Source organism: Hyperolius riggenbachi, chromosome 11 (genome assembly GCF_040937935.1).
Source record: "Hyperolius riggenbachi isolate aHypRig1 chromosome 11, aHypRig1.pri, whole genome shotgun sequence".
NCBI lineage: Eukaryota > Metazoa > Chordata > Amphibia > Anura > Hyperoliidae > Hyperolius > Hyperolius riggenbachi.
Genome location: NC_090656.1, coordinates 20,577,194 through 20,599,975, shown reverse-complemented (window position 1 = coordinate 20,599,975; position 22,782 = coordinate 20,577,194). Strand labels below are relative to the sequence as shown.

General features: G+C 41.9%; 1 protein-coding gene across 23 annotated transcripts in view; it reads right to left on the bottom strand.

The window, feature by feature from the left end:
- The window catches only part of LOC137539170 (uncharacterized), an 892,710-nt gene that overhangs the window by 783,787 nt on the left and 86,141 nt on the right, over window positions 1-22,782 (bottom strand). The window contains exon 4 of one of the 23 annotated variants that reach the window (XR_011024955.1): window positions 1,010-1,219. The exons of 21 other annotated variants lie outside the window; for them this stretch is intronic. The gene's annotated coding sequence lies outside the window, so the exon portion shown is untranslated. Of the gene's footprint in view, window positions 1-1,009; window positions 1,220-15,262; window positions 15,452-22,782 lie in introns of those variants that run through there. One more of the 23 variants, XR_011024954.1, reaches the window with a different exon arrangement.

Below are 22,782 nucleotides of genomic sequence, written 5' to 3'. Positions count from 1 at the left end.
GAAATCTTTACCTATTGCCTTCAAAAAATTTTGACTGATGAGATTCCATTTGCCATTATTTTATAGAAACGTTTGACGCCCTGTTGCATGAGATAGCAGTGGGGTTGGTTTTAATCACCACTGCAATTCAGAGAAAAGGCAATCGTTTAGCCACGGTAGGCAGGTGGATGGCTAAGTTCTAAAAAGCCCTATTTTGCAATTAGCAGCACCGAGGTCTATATGCATTATGAAACCATAGGCGATGTGCAGTCAGCGGTGAAATTTTTAAAGGTTGTGGGAAGTTTTGTTGCCCGCTAAGCTCAGAGAGGGGAAAAAAAAAAGAGCTCTCTTTAAAAGGACTTTACTTTGGCCATAAAACATATATGTACTGGAGAACGGCTTAAGGTGCGTCTCTGGAAATGAAAAAAATGACTTCCTTATAGCCTACAGATGTAAAACGCAATATCAGTCCCTAAGTGGCACTGCTGCAGCCGGGGAGATCACAAGCCAGATGAAGCATATAAATTTCTTATATGAACAATTGTTTTCATTTTCCTCCCATGTCACAAGATATTATAAGCAGAAAGTAAAACACAAGTAAATATGTTCATTTCACTCTTGTGATCAGTGATAAATGAAGGGCTATTGAGCTCGACAAAGGTCAACCGAAGCTAGTCTGAAATTTTTTACTATTGGGCTATGGAGGATGTACCTACACTCCCACCAAAAGGCCACTGGTGGTACTGCAACCCTAGTCCTGCTACATACAGCTACTGTATTTGGCAACCAAAAATGACATACAAACCATATCCCTATTCATAAAATATAATGTCTCATTAACCGGTTGACATGATAATGAGGGAGTAGCAAACAACATAATAGCTATATATATATATATATATATATATATATATATATATATATATATATATATATATATTTGATTGTATTCTGTTGATGACTGTAGCTGTGTTTTCAAGTATCTAACATAAGAAATAGGGTTGAGAACAGTTATTTGATACCCTTTAATTTGTTCTATAAAATTTCTAAAAATATTATCTGTTGAGTTTATTATTTTGCTTGCTTCCTCAGATCCAAAAACGTACTGCATTCTGATGCAGAAAACAGTAACTTGGCAAGTACACCGTGCAAGAGAAAGTGCTATAAACTGTGCAATCATATCAACAGATCGGCAAGTCTCGTACATGTCACAGGGTGCAGATCTTAAAGCAAACCTGACCTGAAAATAAACATGGAGATAATTAATTGTATATGTAATAAACAGAACATTAGCAATATAGGACAGAGTTTCAGATTTTTAAGATCTGAATTTTTAAGACTACATTCTAAACAACAGCCCTGACAAACTGGTGCAAAATCTACCTCCAGCTGCAAAACAAACAGAAGTAATGGCCCTTTCAATTGCTCAGCACTAAAACTGAAACAGCAGTGTTTTCTCAGCCAGATAGAAGTGTTTTACCTTCTATTTACCTTTCAGGACATGGCTGTATTTGACTTACAGCCTCATTTGCATAGAAAACAGCACTAGTTTTTTTTTTTAACACTTGCAGTGTAAGAAAATGAAAAGGACAATTTCTTAGTAGGACTAGTACTATATGTACCTATGTTTATCTCAATATGCTACATTACAGTTCAGGTACGCTTTAAGCTCTAATGCCAGTAAACTTGGGCTCTGGCTTATTCTGAAAGCTGGAATGTTGGTAAAGTGTAATTATTGGCTCCGCAATTGTACGTCAATCAGCTATGCCTCAACCGATACTCTTTTATCTCTTAACAACTAATCCAAACCTTTGCTCAATGTAAACATGCCTAAGTGACACTCTTCTCTATACTAGCACCTAACCTTAACCTTCGCTGAACGTAAATATGCCTAAACGATACCCTGCTCCTTTTTAATACCTAACCCCAACATAAACCTCTTCCTGGTGCCTACCCCAAACATTCCACTCCCCTTCTCCCCAAATGAAACACTTGGTTTAGTGACACAGTCTTTGGGTTAGGTACACTAACATTGTGGTGGTGACAAAGGTTAGATTTAAAATGCCCTTCTAATTTGTACAAGTCCCCTTCCTTTTCCTTTGTTGACAATACAGCTTTGCCATTGTGTGTTCTAAATTCCACTTCAAGGGGCTTTTTGAATACAGCTTGATTGAGTTTAGGTTTCAGCAAAAAGAGGAAAAAGAGAAAAATTGAAAATAAAGTCATGTAACAATCCAGCACACAGAGTACTAGCTATTTCTGATCTGGCTAAACGTTGAGGGCCCGTTTCCACTTGTGCGGTGCGATTTCGACGGGAAAATCGCGGCAACGAATCTGCATGCAGTTGTGGTTTTGTTGCCGTTTCTATGCGGATTTCCACGTGGTATCGCTCGTGGTTTGTGCATTGCGATTTTAACCATGTCAGTGCCGGCAAGCATTGACATGGGTTTTTAAGCGGAAACGCACGCGGAAATGCTGGGAAAACTACAAGACTAAAATGCTTGCGGTTTTCCTATTTAGTTACATTACTCACGAATCGCATGCAGGTGTGCGGCGTGCGAATTCTGATGGTTCTGCCGTGCAGATTTTTTCTGTACGACAAACCGCACAGAATCCCGTACAAGTGGAAACAGTCCCATCCACTTGTGTTGTCTATGCGAATCTGCATGCAGGAACTTTCTGGGAATCATTTCATTTTAGGCATTGCTATCCTTCAATATCCACAACAACTGGATACATTAAAAAGAGAATGAACCTGCAGAGAGACACAGTAACAGGACACAGGAAAATAATTACTTTGAGGGTTATTTCCTTAAAGAATAGCTCCAGGCAAAAAAAGTTGAATGGCAATACATGTATGTAGTCTAGGCACTGTGTACAGTTAGATGAACATACAAAATTTACATCGGGAACAATGTAGTGTCTAGAACAAATACCCATTCATATCTGTAGTAGCACCTCCATCTTTCTCCTCATACTGATGCCTTGTAAGTACACCCTCGGCATTGTGTCCTCCCCTCCAGCCTTATGCCCTCCTATTCATGCAAATATGCCTGTGAAATCCCACACATGCTTTGTACAGATTATGGGCTGGCCTCTTGACATTATGAGAGCCAGGCTAGTTTTGGTACAGCACTTGGGGAAGATGTGAGCAGAGTGATTATAAAGATAATATATCTGAGACAGCATGCTACAATTCTTATTCCAGATGGCTGCCTGCCTGGATCAGATTACATCTCTTTTCACAGTGGTTGTGGGCTGGGAGCAGGACATGGTAGGGTGGAGTCATGACATAAATCCCCCCCAGCATCCTTTGCGGCCATTGCTAGGAATGTCGGGAGTCTTCGGGAGTCTGAGTGCTGCTCGTCACTGCGCCTGCGTGATCGCCCTCTCTTGCACACGCGCAGTATATGTTAATTTGATTATTTTTTTCTAATAAAAATCTAATTATATATATAAAAAAGGACAGTACAATGCTCTACAACCATCGATCCCCTGCCATCCCTCCACCATTTGCTTTCATGGAAACATTCCAAATGCCTGATCACAGTTTTATCAATAAACATAGTATAATAGAGGAGCAACTAATCCTAGTTAGTAGATATAACGAATATGCCCCCTCCTTAAAGAAAACCTGAACTGAACATTAAAAGTCAAAATAAGCATACACAGGTCATACTTACCTCCAGTGTAGTCTTCTCCTCAATATCTTTCTCCTCTCCTGCGTCCTTTGTGTCCACTGTGATCAATGGAATTCTTCTTCCTCCATTTTGAAAATGGCCATTACACCATAACAGCTTTCTGGTCAGCACACTGTTAAACTGTAACATCACCCACAAGAGCCATAGGGAAACATGGACACATCAGTTCTCCTCTCAGCTGTAACTGACAGCAACTGATATATAACTGACAGCAACTAATATATTTCAGTTCTGACAAAATGTTGTCAGAACTGGAAGGGATCATTGTCAGAAGAAAATGGTGAGCTTCTGAGAGGAACTGATGGCAAGGTAACTATGTAATGTTCATTTGAAGTTACCTCATGTGTTTATTTTAAATAATTTTACTCAGTACAGGTTCTCTTTAAACACTAGTCACCTGTAAATACACCCCTTAAAAATCCAACATGTTTCACCCCCTTAATGGGGGCTTTGTCATGGTAAACATAAAGTGTCTAGTGCTCAGGTGAAAGTGCAAAACAATAAAACGTTATAATATATAGTTAGTCAGAGTATAGCAGCATTTTAGCTGAAGGTATAGTCTCTGATTCCAGGCAGATGAAATTGCTAATTATTTGTTGCTTTGTGTTCCATCTATGTTCTCGAATAGAAAGCCTCTATCTCTATGATGTTATGTTCTCTCATGACAAGCATCATGTGATACACTGTTGGTTTATACTCATTGTTGATATTAAGATTGTACACACTTCTTTTAATCTCTACTGTATGTTGATTTATTTGATGTTTTAAACCAATAAAAAATGAGTTAGAAAAAAACAAAACAAAAACAAAGATCTGTGCCAACAAGACAAGATTACACCTACACCAGGTGTGTCATTTTGGTGCAGGCCTCTAAGTGTCACACTTTGTCCTGCTTTGGCCTTCTTAGCACTAGTATCATGATGCTAAAAGAAGTTCCAGTCATTCGAATCATAAACTCGGAGCTCTGAAAGGACAAAGTGTCAAGAATATTGCAACAGTAATAGCCACGTCGGTCTCTTTGCAGCACGTGTTTGTTAGGGAACTTTGCTTTACGTGTAACCCCTAGAAGAATGGATGCCAGTAAATAATTTCCATGGATTAATCTGAATTTAATGCCCTTACATTGTTAAATATAACCATTATTTTAGGTCTTGCATAGGGAAGAGTGCGTAGATTTTACAGAATTCCAAATTTTGTAAATTTTGAGTTGAAAGTCCGAATTTATAATTCACCGAATTCTGACAAGTTATTCCGAAAGTTATGTATAAAATGTTTTTTTGCATAAATGGCGAAAACCAAAGAAGCACAGAAAATGAAAAATGTTTGTAGATTGCTAGTGTCTACTGAGCATGCCCACGGGAAGTCAAAGTAAAAATTCAGAATAAATTACAACCGTTTCAAAATTTCACAATGCAAAATCAGAGTCTGTAAAATTCTAAATTCATCCGGAGCTTCTCACAAAAGTGCAGAATTTTGGCGTATCCGTAATTTGACCATTCCAACCATCCCTAGACCTGTGTACAATTTTTCTACAATTGTGGAATCAGTAGACTCCTTCTAAATATTGCTGTTTCCACCGAAGAAAGCTCAGGGCTATTTCCCACTTGCAGTGTTCGGTGATGTGACTTCGATCACAATTGGATCGCAAAACACAAGGTGCTTTTAAATTAATGGAGAATGCGCAAGAATGTTTCCATTAGTGTGCTGCATTTGTGACACAATTTTTCCTGACTGCAATTGTCATGCCAGCTGCGTTTTCCACATGATCAGACTCCTAAACAAAGTATAGGAGCACAGGAAACTCCCATAGCAATTGCACCGCTATGCAATTTTCCTGCAATTTACCGTCTGGATATTTTCTTTTCTCCCGGTGAGAATCGCATCACGCTTTACATCCAATGGATTGCGGTGCAATCTAGGCCCAATCGTTGAGGTGGAAAATGGCAGAATCACGATTGGTTGCAGTGGAGAATGGGAGAGACACATAAGCGAATCGCAGCCTGATTGCGATCGTGTTTCTCAGCGGAGAACAGACATCAACGTTCTTTGCCAACACACAGCAGGTGATGCGAGTCCGGGGCTCCGGGCATCCCATAATTCTTTGTGTTTAAAACAAAAACCAAACAACAATTGCTCTCTGTTGGCTTATTGCATTATCCGTCACATCCAGGCTGGTGAATTGGGTTAGTTGCCATTACAACATCTTGCGGGCCACCATGTCAGGATATACACCCTCTCTGGAGAGGTCTTATTGATTTTGAGAAACTATGGAATTTGAACTGAGTTGAACCTGCCTCAGTGTTTCCTGGAGTCATGTTAGAGCAGTTAAAACAAACCCTCTATTTTTTTTTTTTTTACACTACAAGGGTTTATTCGCTGCAAATAAAGTCAGGAACAGTAACCACTATAAACTATAGGCCAACTGGTCTTGTTTCACGTCACCTCTTTATATAATCAGACACCTGCACATAAATTCAAGGTTAAAGAGCAACTTTAGTGAAAAGGGGAAAAAAATAAATCAATACATTGCAAAGTGAGAAGGTAAAAAACAGAAGAGGGATCAAGAAATGATTGACATTCGCCATGTAATGTGTTCATATTGTTTGATCCACAATCACCTTGCACGTGATCATCTTTACTACTGGCAGACATGAAAAAAACAAACAGCACCAACTGCTATAATCTATATCCACAACCCCTAACAATGCGATAGAGTACAAAGTTTTTTTTTTTATAGATATGCATACGCACAGAGGGAGAAATTGGTTGCTTGGCAGTTGAAAACTGCCTTTTGTAACTATTGCGGAATTATGTCCGTGATCAGCGCACAAGAGGTGCGCTGACACTACGGAAATCCTCCACATGCGTATAAAATAACAGAACCCAGCTGTGGTGCAAAGCACCTGTAGAGGGAAAGTGAGCACAGAGACAGAATGTATGTGTGTCCACCAATCCAGTCGCCAACCGGCAACAGTGAACACACAACAGCGGAAACAAACTGGGTACGCAATCGCAAGAGTGGCGATTGCCAATAGTGATACAAGACCGAGTAAGACAGAGCACAAGTGTAGCAAGAAAGACACAGCAAATAACAATGATCAGAACGCCAAGGAAAATAACAAACACTAGCTAAACGCGAACTCCGCACTCATTCGCAACATCGAACGCGTTTAAAACACGGTCACCGCGCGTTAGGCGCCCAGTGACAAGCGTGCCACCCTAACTAGCCAAAGTAACACGAAAATGAATAGAGAACGTGAACGCTTGCTAAACAGTTACATCACCGAGCCTACAGCAAGCGTTCGTTCCAGACAAGGCAGACAGAAGGAGTAACCAGTAGCAACCGAGCTCTGGCCTAAACTCCCAAACAGAGTACAGAAGGAACCACCGCCACTACCGCTAGGGCGGATGCGATCCAGACAGACAGACAGATGGAGCAACCAGTAGCAACCGCTGCTCTGGCTTGCACCCCTAAGACAGAGTACAGAAGGAACCACCGCCACTACCGCTAGGGCGAATGCGATCCCAACAGACAGAACGATTTCCTGTCGACCGCCGCTGGCGACAAGACAATCACAACAGAAAAGACAGAATAGGCAGTACAAATTTTTACAACCTGACTACGCTAGAAGGAATGCTAGTGCACTCCCAAGGAATAACTCTACGATTATGTTAGGAAACAATTCTGGCTGAGGGCTGAGACTTAAGGTAAGTCTAGCAGGAACAAACCTTTATGACCAGCAGGGAATTCTGGGAGCAAAAGGTATTTATACTGCAAGCCATCAAAGCCATCAATTTGCATGACAAGTGGATGCAAATTTCTCACCAGCAGAGCAACTCTGAAACTTGCAGTGTGAAGACAGGTCTCTTTTCCAGAGACCTGCAGCAATCAGACCTAAACAATGGTCAAAAAGCTACGTAGCGTGGATCGGGGAGGGAGGCCCTAGAGCTGCGCAGCCGCACTCACGTCAGTGTGGACTGCGCAGCCGCGGCCTCCTCCGGCGGCCATATTTGAGGAGGCAGGAGAGGGGGGGGGGGTCGGGGTCCGGCCGGGGGGAGGACAAGCAGCAGGGACCCGGCGGAGCTGCACGGAGGGCGCGGATGTCGTCCTCCGTGCCTTCAAACGTCATACAGGTACAGACCTTTTTTTACGGATTTGGGCTCGTAAGTCCTTTAACTAAATGTATTTGTTGGTTGCGATTAAATTGTAATATGCGTTGACATGGTGGACTGTTTCAGAATATTGTATAGGGATGAACAGAGGCGCCAAAGGTATAAAAACAGTATTTAAAACGTTAAAAGTTGCTTAGGAGGCAGTGGTGGACTTACCTCCCTCAAGCAGACACAAGAAACTGTGTATTTCGACAAAAAGTAAATTTATTGGTACACTCCAGGGTATTGTTTACAACGCGTTTCGCAGGTCTATACCCGCTTCCTCAGGCAGTAGAGATAGGAGTACACAGAGCAGTATCAGAGTCACACCTGGCGCCTTTGTCTTTTTTATGTTTTAGAATATTGACTTTTAACTCGAAATTGCGAGGTTCTGATGGAAAAGCCGGAATTCCACAAAATCTCTGCACTCACCCCTACTTATAATTTAAACATAATAAATGAGCCACACACTACAATGCGTTTTCAACTTTGCTTACCTAAAAAAAGGAGCTGGCTGCTTGCTTTTCAGAAACACATTTACTCCACATAAGCCTGTAGACTGGGTGGACCTTCAAACCACCACTGCTGTGTATTTGTGTTTGAAGACTTTACTCACATATATGCAATCTGTAGTGAGGTCTGATTGATCCTGTTCCTGTTTGTCCAGGGAGTAGAAGGGGTAGTCACAGAAGCAATAGTACAGTGCAACAATACCTGATCTACAAGTCATGAGAGTAAAGATGTGACACAGGGGTGAAAAGACATTAAGGCTTGGTTTGTATTGTGCTTATTGCCCTGCATTTTGATGGACTAGAAAGCAGACTTGTGGACTGCAAGTTTTTTTATTTAAGCCAGTTTACATGCATCAATGTCTGCTGTGTCCATTGTGTACATTTGCTCCAAAGCTGTAGTAGACCCTGTAATGGACTTTAGAGTCCTGCAGTGCATCCGTGACTAAGAATATGGCACAAATCTGGCTGAGTCTGGCAGAGTGTGGACTGAGTCCGAAGCTGCTACACACTATACACAGTGTACAGGCTGCTGTGAAGGATAAGTATATGTAAACAATAGGCTGCCAGGTGTCTCTTAACCACTTCACAACTGAGGGGTTTTACCCCTTGACCACCAGAGCAATTTTCACCTTTCAGCGCTCCTTCCATTCATTCGTCTATAACTTTATCATTACTTATCACAATGAAATGAACTATATCTTGTTTTTTTGCCACCAATTAGGCTTTCTTTAGGTGGGACATTATGCCAAGAATAATTTTATTCTAAATGTGTTTTAATGGGAAAATAGGAAAAATGTGGGAAAAAATTATTCTTTTTCAGGTTTTGGCCTTTATAGTTTTTAAATAAAGCATGCTACTGTAATTAAAACCCATGAAATGTATTTGCCCTTTTGTCCCGGCTATAAAACCGTTTAAATGATGTCCCTATCACAATGTTTGGCGCCAATATTTTAATTGGAAATAAAGGTGCATTTTTTTCAGTTTTGCGTTCATCCCTAATTACAAGCCCATAGTTTATAAAGTAACAGTGTTATACCCTCTTGACATAAATATTTAAAAAGTTCAGTCCCTAAGGTAACTATTTATGTATTTTTTTTTATTGTAATTTTTTTTTTTTTAATTACAAAAAAAAAAGAAAGGGGAGTGTGGGAGGTAAGGAGTTAATTTTGTGTGTAAAACAAATTTATTTGTATGTGAAAAATGCTTTAGGGTGTAGTTTTACTAGTTTACAGTAACATTTTGTTTATGCGACCTGCAAGCGGAAGGACGCTTGCAGAAAGTACAAATAGGCTGGGAACTTTTTTTTTTTTTCACAATGATCGCGCTGCTTATCGGAGAAGCAGCGGATCGTTGCGGGACTTAGATCAACGAACGGGAATGGATTTTCCCGTTTATTGATCTCCGGGTGAGCGGGCGGCGGCATGCATGCGAGTGGGAGTGCGCGCTACAGCGAGCGGGAGCGCGGAAAGTACGCATTTCTCCGTCCCTGGTGGTGAAAGGATGGAAAAAGGGACGGAGAAATGCATACGCATTGGGGTAAAGTGGTTAAATCTCTTCAGAGGCAAGGACAGAGTCATCCTTTTTTCCCCTCAGGCCACCTGTCTTGTGTATCCTCCCCTTTTGTGTAGTTGATGGGTAACGTAAAGAGGAACTGTAACGAAAATGGCATAATGATTAAATAGCTTATTTTTTACAGTGTTAATTTATAGATTATTTATTCAGTGTTTGCGCATTGTAAAATGTTTCCTCTCCCTGATTTACATTCTGAAATGTATCCCCGATGGTGATATATTTAGTTCTGCCAAGTGATCTGTATGAAATGTGGTTTACTGAAAGTTCTCTGCACAAAGGGAGACACTGCTTGCTTGGCAGTTGGAAATCTGTTATTTTCCACAATGCAATGAGGTACACAGATAGCAAACTATCAGGACCATGATCATGACACCACACTGTGGGAGGGGGTTTCACCACATTATTCACAGGCAGCAAAGTGTCAGGACCATGGTCATGACATCACACTGTGGGAGGGGTTTCACCACAATATTCACAGGCAGCAAAGTGTCAGGACCATGGTCATGACATCACATGGGGGGGCGGAGTTCACCACAATATACGCCATACAGACACCCCCAATGATCTATTTGAGAGAAGGTAAAGATTTCTCGGGGGAAAGCTACTGATTGGAATGAAGTTCAATCCTTGGTTAAAGTTTCTCTCTAAGGTAACCACTGAGAGTTCAGATATGGATGCAGAAGGCCAGAGATAGGGCCAAAAAGCACCACCCCTTTAACTTCATTTACCCAAGCACGATGCCTTTGGGTGATATTGGACTACTCTTTCCTCTCTCATTTATTCCTCACATTCACTCCCTAACTAGGGATGCTCAAATTCGGCTTCGGGAGATATCCTGATTTTTGCTATCCGGATATCTCCCAGTAATGCTGTGCGGGCTGGGCGGGGGGTCAAGCTTACCTCTCTGACGTCTTCTTCGGTCGTCCCTCAGCGCCTCCCACGATGCGCTCCAAGCGGCGGTCACCTGATTACAAACACTTCCTCCTTCCGGGTTGAAGGAGGAAGTGTTTGTAATCACGTGACGCGCATGGAGCGCATCGTGGGAGGCGCCAAGGGACGACCGAAGAAGACGTCAGAGAGGTAAACTTGACCCCCCGCCCAGCCCGCACAGCATTACTGGGAGATATCCGGATAGCAAAAATCCGGATATCTCCCGAAGCCGAATTTGAGCATCCCTATCCCTAACCAGCTCCTGTCATCACCAACTGAAAAATATATCTGGCATCCAACCCTTCCTCACTCCTGACACTAAGTGCTTGTGCACACTCTCATAATATCTTGCCTGGACTACTGTGATACTCTGCTCTGTGGCCTTCCTACTAACAGACTTGCATCCTTCCAGTCTATACTGAACTCAGACCCTCAATTCACTCACCTCTCTTCTCACTCCACATCTGCTTTTTCTTCCTCATCTTCTCACTATCATGCAAATTGTGTGCAGCTTCCTGTCAATTTTTTGTGATCAATCAGCAGGTAGGTGTGGCTTTAACTGGCAGAAAAATTACTCTTCCTCCTAGTTTTCCCATATGACTAAAAGGAGAGGATTTCAGACTGACTGGGTTTGCAGGGCTGGTTCTAGGAACAATGGGTCCCCGGGCGAAACTAGCTCAAGGGCCCCCCCAAAAGACACCCCCTGCCCCCCGCCAACAAGTGGTCGCTTTTAGGGTCCCTTTGTTGCAACCAAATTTCCCCCCAGGGCCTCTGAGCCATCTGCCACACCCTGATCACCCCCTAACTTAACTGTGCACTTTGGGTGCCCCTACATGATCTGGGGCCCTGGGGGAATTGCCCTCTTTGCCTGTGTGGAAGCTCAGCCCTGTGGGGGTGTGCAGGCAGCTGTAGGCCCCCCCCCCAAAATCTGTTCTGAGACAGCTTTTTTAACAAAACTTTTTCATACATAATTAATTTGAATAAATGTTTTATTACATGCACATACAGCAAAAACTGTGCCTGAACCGCATCTTAAAGTTTGAACTTTATCCCAATCAGTAGCTGATACCCCCTTTCCCATGAGAAATATTTTATTTTTCTGAAACTGATCATCAGGGCGCTCTGTATGGCTGATATTGTGGTGAAACCCCTCCCACAGTGTGATGTCAGGACCATGGTTCTGACATCACACTGTGGGAGCCTTGTTGCATTGTGGGAAATAACAGCTGTTTCCAACTGCCAAAAAAAGCAAGCAGCAGCTACTTCCACTGACATCACCTGCCAGCAGTAAAAATGTCACCATGTGATAAATGTCAGAATGTAAATCAGGGTGAGGAAAGATTTTACAATGGGCAAACACTGACTAAATCATTTATACATAATCATTGTAAAAATTAAGCACTGTTGTTCTTTACGTTATTTTCACTGGAGTTCCTCTTTAAATATTGATAGACCTCAGTGAAACATACAGTACATTTCTTTAATAAAACTAAAGCACAGGCCAGAGAAGGTCTTCAGTTTATAAGTTTGCAAAGTTTAGTCGCAGTTACTTCCACTAGCTGGAGAGGAATTACGCCGCCGGTGTTTTCTGCAGACCCCAACTCACCTCAGTCGACGGAGAAAATGTGCAGATTATGAAGTTAAAGCCCACTGTTATATCAGGGACCACTTTGTGTCACAGACAAAAATGGTTATTTCCAGGTCTCGTTGAAGCCTACCGGTCCTGTCAACTCGGAAAAAGAAGAAAAATATCCCTTCAATTATTAATCCAGTATTAAAAATGTCACGGTGAGTATTACACGGATAAGTCTCCGGTATACACAAACTGGCCCATCAACCATAACTGATTTCCTTTGGGTGTCACAGATTTGAGACAGACTTATGAATTTTTAACATCACAGCCGGATAGATTTTATTACAGTCTCCCGGATAAAAGTCAACATGCTCCTACTAGACTGTAGCCCGTGGGTCACCCAAATCTGGATGTGATTAGCAAAGCTCTTCTCTGGCATTTGCGTGGACCGGATTAATTAGGGCCTCAGTTACAAGGCCGACTGTCACCGAGGAAAGACTGCCCGGGCGAGCGGCAGTTCACTAATCAAAGTAAGATGTTTCTGCTGAGTTTGTCCAGTTTAAGGAATTTGTCCACCTAAAGAGTGATGTTTAAAAATGTTCATATATTTATTCTTAAAGCAACCCAGTAATGGTCAGAAGAAGGGAAGGGGGGGGGGGGGCAGGGGTGTAACTGGAGGGAAGCAGTTCCTGCGATCAAAGGGGGGCCCAGAGCTGTGGTGGTCCCCCAACTATTAACCGTCCTTTCCACCGACACATGGTACCTGAAGGATTTAACCTCCTCACCCCCCGAGGGTCAGCTTTAGGAGGGGTAAGACAATTAGAAGAATGTTAGTACATAGTGACATTAGAAGGACGGAGGATGAATCTGGGAATTGGCTGTCAAAGAGAAAATGGTAAGGCAAGTATGGTTGTGGGCGCTGTAGTGCCTGCCGCTTTATTAAAAAAGGTAAGGTAGTACAGATTGGCCCTGTCACCTGGAAAATCAGAAAATTCATGAATTGTCGTACACGGTTTGTCGTTTACTGTGCATGGTGCCCCTGTGATCTTGAGGTCATCCTTACTGTGCCTGTGCGAGTGCCGGTGTCAATCAAGTCCACTTTGTCCGCAGTGTACTGTGCAGGCACAGTAAGGACAACCTCGAGTTTGGACTCTGCACCGGCGGGGACCTCAGGCCGGCGGCTGTGAGCAGAGCTGCGGCATGGGGCATGTTGGCTGCAAGGGGCTGGTGGAAGCCCCGGGTAAGTATATAAGGGGGCAGTAGTATGTAGCTGATGATTCCTTTAATGAAAATGTGTCACACCACCCAATTATGCTTTTTGAATATGAAATCTGTCAAACTCAATTGGAACTTTATCTGTCAAGTTTGCAGAAGTCTTTACATTACCGACAGACTGAATCAAAGTACATTTTCCAGAAAATAAATCCCGCCTATGGCCCGCATGACAGTATTGCTGCAACCAGTGGCATAGCAAAAGGGAATGCAGAGATTGTAACTGCACCGGGCCCCTGGACCAATGGGGCCCATTAGGGGCCCTCGTTCCTTATTAGCGTTTCATTGGTGCTATGCTGCTAATGAACACCACTGTACATGCATTGAATAGTTGTAACCCTTAACAGTTGTAATTCCTTACTCTGATTACACCTCCCTGACACTGCAGCTGTCTTTGGTAGCACAGTAGGGGTAAAGAGGCACCGGGTGTAAATAAAACTAAGTTAAAAACAATGATGAAATTCAAATGAAGAAGTGAGTTGGCTTACCTCCAAAAACAACCGTATCATTAGACAAAGATAATTATTATAGCACAGGCCTGTGGATAGCCCCCGAGTAGTCAGGTTAATTGTCTCCACCTCCTTCCTGTGGTTGGTTGCCCCCCCCCCCCCCTGCAACCTACCTTTTTGAGTAGTCTTTTTATATTATTGGCATTTAACCCCACATTTGAACATACTACAGTATCTGGGCTACGGTGTTTGTTTTTCTGTGTCCTTTTTCTTTAGGGTGTTAAGGCTCCCAATCCACTTCTGTCTTTGGAAGATTTTAAAGTGGTCTGAAACTCCGACATAACATTCAATAAAAATGTGTTTGTCTACTTTTATTACTCATACAGTTATCATATTTGCTTTTGTGCACAAGTAATATTGTCTGTCTACAAATTACAAGTTTCCAAAGTGTAGTTTATCGCACCCTGAAAGCTGGCATTGCAATTTTATTCAAACTGCTTTTTATTATATATTAACATCTAATTAGCTGTTCTGAGCTGTTTGTGTGCTTGAATCACAGAGAGCTTCACAGAGAGCTCCTTTTCACTTGTTACACTGTGTTTACACACATGTATCAACATTGGAATGCAAACAAAGATACTGTTATCTCCAGTTTGGATGCGGATTTAAAGCTATATAGCAGGACAAAGTGCTTTTGTTTAACCATTTCAGTGATATTCTGCTACAAAAATTCTGTGATAGTAGCTTTCAAGCTGTGAGGAATCTTTTAGAGCAAAGTAGAAATAGTGACTTTCAGACCACTTTAAGGCTTCATATCAATAGAGTGCTAGAAGACCTATGTAAAACTCTCACTGGGGACCCAAGCTCCTCAGCTACGCCACTGGATGCAACTGCTGGAATACAGGGCGGTACAACATAGCTGTATCTATCATTGTGATATCTATTTCTGCATCTGTGCAGGTGGTAGATGGGTTGTGCAGTAGACATTTTTGCATACCTGGTGCCTGATTTTACACAGCATCCAGAGGGTGTTGAAGGGCAGCCTACGGGTATATCTGCTGGCAATGTTTATCTGCTGCAATACCGTATATGTTTAATTTTGGATTTTGATATTGTAAAACAGGACCAGGAGAAACAGGATTGCAGTAACAGCAGATTTTGGAAAACATGTGCAACTAATGTCTCTGGTTTTAATCTGGAGCATTCTCCTTTTTTTTTGCAGGCATGGACCTTGATTTAATTATCTAGTTTTCGTGTTTTTTCTCTCCGGACATTTTCTTTCATCTTATCTATAAAATACCTTTGTAGCACCTAGCAAGTGAAAAAGAGAAAAAACAAATCAAAAAGCAATATCAAACTTTAATCAATTTGGGATAACTTGTTTTAAGTGCTCTTTTGCACGCTAGGGCTTATATGCAATTCACTTTTTCACCTAGGTGATATTTTCACAACTTAAAATAAAATGCTTTTTAAACCACCAGCAGCAGACAAATACTCAAAATAATTTTTACAGAAATTTTTCACCTACTTTTTGGTACTTTTTCCATTGCAAAGTGATAAAAAGTTATTTTAAATTGAAGAAGAAAAAGTATCTCCAGGAAAAAACTCAAACTCACTCAACTGCATATGGGCCTAGGTGCGAGACCTTATTCAATTCACCTTATTGCTAAGTTTTCTCCTAGAAGTAAATTTTTCATTTTCTGTTTACAGAGAGCCCGAGGTGGGCTAAAAAAAAAAATTAGGCTACCTGATCCGGGGGGGCTGAGCAGATCAGGTAGCCACAAAAAACGCCCGTCCCTGCCGCTCCCATGGTCCGCAAATAGTGTCTCGGGGAAGGGGGGGGGGGGCTATAGCACGGGGGTGTGGGGACATAGAGGCATGTCATGAGGCAGAGAACATGCCTCTGTGTCCCATCTGCCTCCCATGGAACCACCTTGAGTCCTCTTTAAAGTGGATCCGAGGTGAACTTTTACACATTGCATAATTGTGTTCCTTTCCTATTGTTTATAGGGCATTCCTCAAGCCAAATACTTTTTTGTTTTTGTTTTAATACTCTAATTCCCTATAAACTAAACAAGCAACGCCCACAGGTTTTCAGAGTGCCTTGGCAGTAGCAAGGGTTCATGGGAGCTCAGTCTGGGCAGGAGGAGAGGGAGGTGTTACTAGCCATTGATTTCAGAGGCAGAGGGGAGGAGGAGAGGGGATTAGGCTAATGGCTCAAGATACAGATAAGCCTGCCTCTGTGTAATGATTACAAACAACATGGCTGCTGTCATTGTATCACAGGAAGAAATAATCATATTCTATTAAAGCGGTTTGCAGCTAGATTTGCTGTGTAAACCATCTAAACTTTAGATAAGATATATAGACAAGTTACTTGTTATACTTAGTTTTTCATCTCGGATCCGCTTTAAGATACAATTTCTTCACTCTGGAATTTAAAAAGTTCCTAAAAGTAGGTGAAGAAGTTTGCCAAAAAATTCCTGAGTACTTTCTTGCTTGCTGGTGGCTTAAAACTAAGACAGTTTATAAAAAAATAACCTAAGAGAAAACATAGGAGAAAAATTGAATTGAACAAGGGCCAAAGAGGAACATATGCAAATCGCAAAATGGTTATTTCACAGTTGTCAATAAAATGCCTTTTAAGCCACCAGCATACAAACAAAAATTAGTCAAAATAATTTTGAAAGTTCTTTTTTTCCTACATTTTGGTACATACAGTGGCTTGCAAAAGTATTCGGCCCCCTTGAAGTTTTCCACATTTTGTCATATTCCTGCCACAAACATGAATCAATTTTATTGGAATTCCACATGAAAGACCAACACAAAGTGGTGTACATGTGAGAAGTGGATCAAAAATCATACATGATTCCAAACATTTTTTACAAATAAATAACTGCAAAGTGGGGTGTGCGTAATTATTGAGCCCCCTTAGTCAATACTTTGTAGAACCACCTTTTGCTGCAATTACAGCTGCCAGTCTTTTAGGGTATGTCTCTACCAGCTTTGCACATCTAGAGACTGAAATCCTTGCCCATTCTTCTTTGCAAAACAGCTCCAGCCCAGTCAGATTAGATGGACAGCATTTGTGAACAGCAGTTTTCAGATTTTGCCACAGATTCTCGATTGGATTTAGATCTGGACTTTGACTGGGCCATTCTAACACATAGATATGTTTTGTTTTAAACCATTCCATTGTTGCCCTGGCTTTATGTTTAGGGTCATTGTCCTGCTGGAAGGTGAACCTCCGCCCCAGTCTCAAGTCTTTTGCAGACTCCAAGAGGTTTTCTTCCAAGATTGCCCTGTATTTGGCTCCATCCATCTTCCCATCAACTCTGACCAGCTTCCCTGTCCCTGCTGAAGAGATGCACAACCCGAGCATGATGCTGCCACCACCATATTTGACAGTGGAGATAGTGTGTTCAGAGTGATATGCAGTGTTAGTTTTCCGCCACACATAGCATTTTGCATTTTGGCCAAGAAGTTCCATTTTGGTCTCATCTGACCAGAGCACCTTCTTCCACATGCTTGCTGTGTCCCCCACATGGCTTGTGGAAAACTGCAAACGGGATTTCTTATGCTTTTCTGTTAACAATGGCTTTCTTCTTGCCTCTCTTCCATAAAGGCCAACTTTGTACAGTGCATGACTAATAGTTGTCCTATGGACAGAGTCTCCCACCTGAGTTGTAGATCTCTGCAGCTCGTCCAGAGTCACCATGGGCCTCTTCACTGCATTTCTGATCAGCGCTCTCCTTATTCGGCCTGTGAGTTTAGGTGGATGGCCTTGTCTTGGTTAATTACCGTTGTGCCATACTCCTTCCATTTCTGAATGACCGCTTGAACAGTGCTCCTTGGGATGTTCAAGGCTTTGGAAATCTTTTTGTAGCCTAAGCCTGCTTTAAATTTCTCAATAACTTCATCCCTGACCTGTCTGGTGTGTTCTTTGGACTTCATGGTGTTGTTGCTCCCAATATTCTATTAGACAACCTCTGAGGCCGTCACAGAGCAGCTGTATTTGTACTGACATTAGATTACACACAGGTGCACTCTATTTAGTCATTAGCACTCATCAGGCAATGTCTACGGGCAACTGACTGCACTCAGACCAAAGGAGGCTGAATAATTACGCACACACCACTTTGCAGTTATTTATTTTTAAAAAAAATGTTTGGAATCATGTATGATTTTTGTTCCACTTCCCATGTGTACAGCACTTTGTATTGGTCTTTCACATGGAATTCCCAAAAAATGGATTCATGTTTGTGGCAGTAATGTGACAAAATGTGGAAAACTTCAAGGGGGCCGGATACTTTTGCAAGCCACTGTATTCATTGGCAAGTACTGAAAAGTTATTTCAAAGAGAAGAGGAGAAAACTCAGGAGAAAAAGCTAATTGCATAAGGCTCAAAGTGTTTTATCGATAAGGTTTGATATCATCTCGTGTAAAAAAAAAAAAAATCAGAAGAAAAGTTAACTGTATGAGGGCCCGGGTTTGATCTAGGACATCCTCATTTTTCACAGCATCTGCCAAGATAGTTGGCATGCCACACCCTTACCACTAACAGGCATCATGGGAAAGTGAGAGGGTGTGGCTTTCATTGATTGGCGCTCTACCTGTAGTTCCATGATTGGATGCAGTGGGGCAGACAGGACTTGCAACTCCGACCAAATAACTCAGGAAAGCAGCTGATCTTAAAAATCTGGGAAAGGCGGAACAGGGACCAGTAGGAGCCTGCCTGGGCGGGTTCTTCCTTCAGGATAATTTTAAAATGTGCTCACAGGTGTACTTTACTCATAAAAATATTATGTAATATTTGTGCATTCCACATAAATCTATCCAAGCCTGCTTTATGTCACTACACTGCAATGTGTCCTCTTGGGCCAGTCACGCTTCCTCCATCCAACAAAACGGTTAACCAGGTTGATTTAATTCCGAAGGTATGTGCGAGCTGGGAAATAAATCATATTTTATCATACACAGGAAGCCTTTCAATAAGAGGCAGCGTTGAGGCAATGATGCTTATTACAGAGGCACTGACAAATGACACAAATGCATTCTGGTTATTTATCACGCAAACTACGTGACTCCCGTAGACGCGGGCAGAAGATGACTGAGTAATGTTTGACAAGGCCGCTTAAATACAATGAGGTTGAATCTGTTTCCTCTGGAAATTAACTTAGAGCTAATTCTTTGGAGTTTTCCACGTATTAATAATGCATTTATTGACTTAAAAATATCTGTCATGGCGAATCGCAAAGCGTAATAGCTCAAAGTTTTCAAGCTTATAATTCAGTTGGGTCAAGAGTGCTGATCAATTTAGGAAGTTAAAGAGTATCATCTGTTACGGTTTGCTTAAGCATGTAGATATTCTATCAGGCCGGGCCATCAATCATCGGGGGGCTGCATTATTTAAGACAAATGGAAGCGTTCGTAAAGCTACGGAGGGCTTGAGACACCATCAGCAGCATTACGGAGGGACGCTAGGGAGGAAACTTCCATCTTCTGCTGTCATCCGATGGCCAAAACAAGTCCTGAATTAAATGCTGTAAATCAAACGTAGAATAGGTAAGCGTGTCAAAGGCAAGAGTCAAACGGAGATCAAAACAAAAATGGAAAATCCATTGTAACAGTTCTGTATACATGGCTAATCCTAACGACATGTAAAGTGTATGCGCCATTTGGTTATAATGAACGTCTGCTTCCTCCCAAACAGCTCACAATTGCATACTGGACTCAACTGCAATTTGTTTTTAAAAGCGGAATTATAGTATAAATGTTCCCTTTGCTCCAACAGATTTGCCACACCGGCATAACTACTTAAAAAGACTCCTATTTAAAAAAGTGCATGTAACAGTTAATAAAACTTACATTCACCTTTCCCCTGGAGCCCCAAATAACAGCCATTTCCATGTGCATTGCTGTCCTCCTTACACATGCCATCAAAAACTGCACTGCCATGTGCCACACCAGCGCCACCTCCTCCCTCCCACCTAAAGTATGCGTCTCTCTCATTAGCAAAGCAAGTAGCCTGGTCAGCATTTGTCACCCAGTGGGAATGAATTTCAATCCCTAAGACCAAAAACTATTGTGCATGTGTCAACAGATTACATTGCTTTGGGGAAAAGTCAGGTAGGCTGACTACATTGGCAATACGGAATTAGAAGGCAGGTTTTTATTGTATTGTATGCCAGAGGGTAATTCTCAGTCCCCATGGGACAAACGTAAGCCAAATCACAGGCTATCCTAATAAACCTAGGAGAGACTGGGAGGGGAGGTTTCTGACCTGCTCTTTTAGCACCTAAGCAAGTTGCAGGTTTTTTAGGACTGCAAGATGATGTAATCAATCGGTACTTAAATAAATACAGATTACCGACATTAAAACCCTTTAAAGGGAACCTGAAGCAAGTAAAATTATTTAAAGTAAACACATGAAGTAGCTGCAAATGAATATTGCATACTTAGCTCACCGTTAGTCCCTCATAGAAGCTCACCATTTTCTTCTTACAGTGATCCCTTCCAGTTCTGACAATATTTTGTCAGAACTGAAATACACCAGTTGCTGTCAGTTATATATCGGCAGCTGTACGAGAGGGTAGGAGGCGCCCTTGGAGGTACTTAGTGGTCGGGCTTACATTGGGGTGTGCCAATGATTATACTGATTGTTGTGTAAAACCACACCAATACTCGTAACGATCTATGTATTGTTTCTAAGTGATGTACGTATTGATATTAGACAATTATTGATACAAAAATTGGAATGATCCTACCTTAATAAGTAGTCAATTCCGTTAGTATAAAATTTTCGAATTTATTGTAGCACTTAAAATGACAACGCGTTTCGCGGCTAACACCGCTTCATCAGGTCGTATGTTGTGCCTTTCTCGAACACACCTCTGAGCTTGGGCGCCCAAGCTCAGAGGTGTGTTCGAGAAAGGCACAACATACGACCTGATGAAGCGGTGTAAGCCGCGAAACGCGTTGTCATTTTAAGTGCTACAATAAATTCGAAAATTTTATACTAACGGAATTGACTACTTATTAAGGTAGGATCATTCCAATTTTTGTATCAATAATTGTCTAATATCAATACGTACATCACTTAGAAACAATACATAGATCGTTACGAGTATTGGTGTGGTTTTACACAACAATCAGTATAATCATTGGCACACCCCAATGTAAGCCCGACCACTAAGTACCTCCAAGGGCGCCTCCTACCCTCTCGTACTGCAAACTTCCCCTGGAATCAGGGGCCACCACCTTGGCAGGTGGTATCGTTTTGAAGGAGCTGCGACCACCGACCGTACATCACAAGGCCGAGTGGGGACGGTACTTCCCCACATGCGAGATAGATTGGTTGCCTTGTGTGCAACCCAGCTTTGTGAGTATATATAATCTCTTCCTACTAATTACGATATCTCTCCGTGAGATACTACACCAGATTGGGCTCCCGGTGTCTTCCCGTCCTTTTCTCTATCCTTTAGTATACACATATATCGGCAGCTGTCAGTTACAAATGAATGTGCAAGGTAATGTCCATGTTTCCCTATGGCTCAAGTGGGCAATATTACAGTTTAACAGTGTACTGACCAGGAAGCTGTTATGGGGTAATGGCCATTTTTAAAATGGAGGACAGAGAATTCCATTGATGACAATGGGCAAATGGGACGCAGGAGGGGAGAAAGAGATTGAGGAGTACACTACACAGGAGGTAAGTATGACCTGTGTATGGTTATTTTGACTTTTTATTTTCAGTTCAGGTTCTCTTTAAGAGGATGGAATGGGGAGGGTGAACGGAGGGAACATTACATCAAGCCTGCATCTTCCCAAAGGTAAAATTTATTGAGAAATGTAATTATATATTTATGTATTTATATAGCGCTGACATATTATGTTACGCTGTACAGAGTATATTGTCTTGTCACTAACTGTCCCTCAGAGGGACTCACAATCTAGTCCCTACCATAGTCATATGTCTGACCTGGCTGGGATTCGAACTGGGGACCCAGTGTTGCAAGGCGAGAGCACAACCACTACGCCACCGTGCTGCCCATGTAATGTTTACAAGGACTGGGGGAGGAGGGGGGGGGGATGAACAGACAACACACAGAGGTATGTGGATCCAGCATGAATATACCCCCCTGTGCTTACCTTAGGTAGCTTTGCCTCGGGTTTAGTATCTTTTAACAAAATTACATCAGCAAGGATCTTGTACATAAAAGTACATCCTTAGTTTAATAGTATGAAAGGTGTACTATTAACATACTATTAACCCTTTAGCAGCCAATTTATTTAGAGGCTTGCAAGTGCTGCAGACCAATTTATTTGAGCACATTTATTTATTGTTACATTTCCTTGCTACCAATTAGTACTGGTGTAATGTGTATATACTGTATGGCCACTTGTCACTAAGGGGCAGTGTGAGACAAGAACAGAGGACTTCTGCTTTCAGTTTCTATATCCTCTGCTAGCAGGGAGACATCTAAGCATTCCAATAATTTACAGCACAACGAGTTCTGCCGGTTGAGGTCAAAAGACGTGCACTTATCTTAAACTAGATAATTCCTTTGAAGCTGCTAATTGGTTAAATTCCAGACACATACAAACTAATGTTTACACTAAAGGTGGCCATACACTCATTA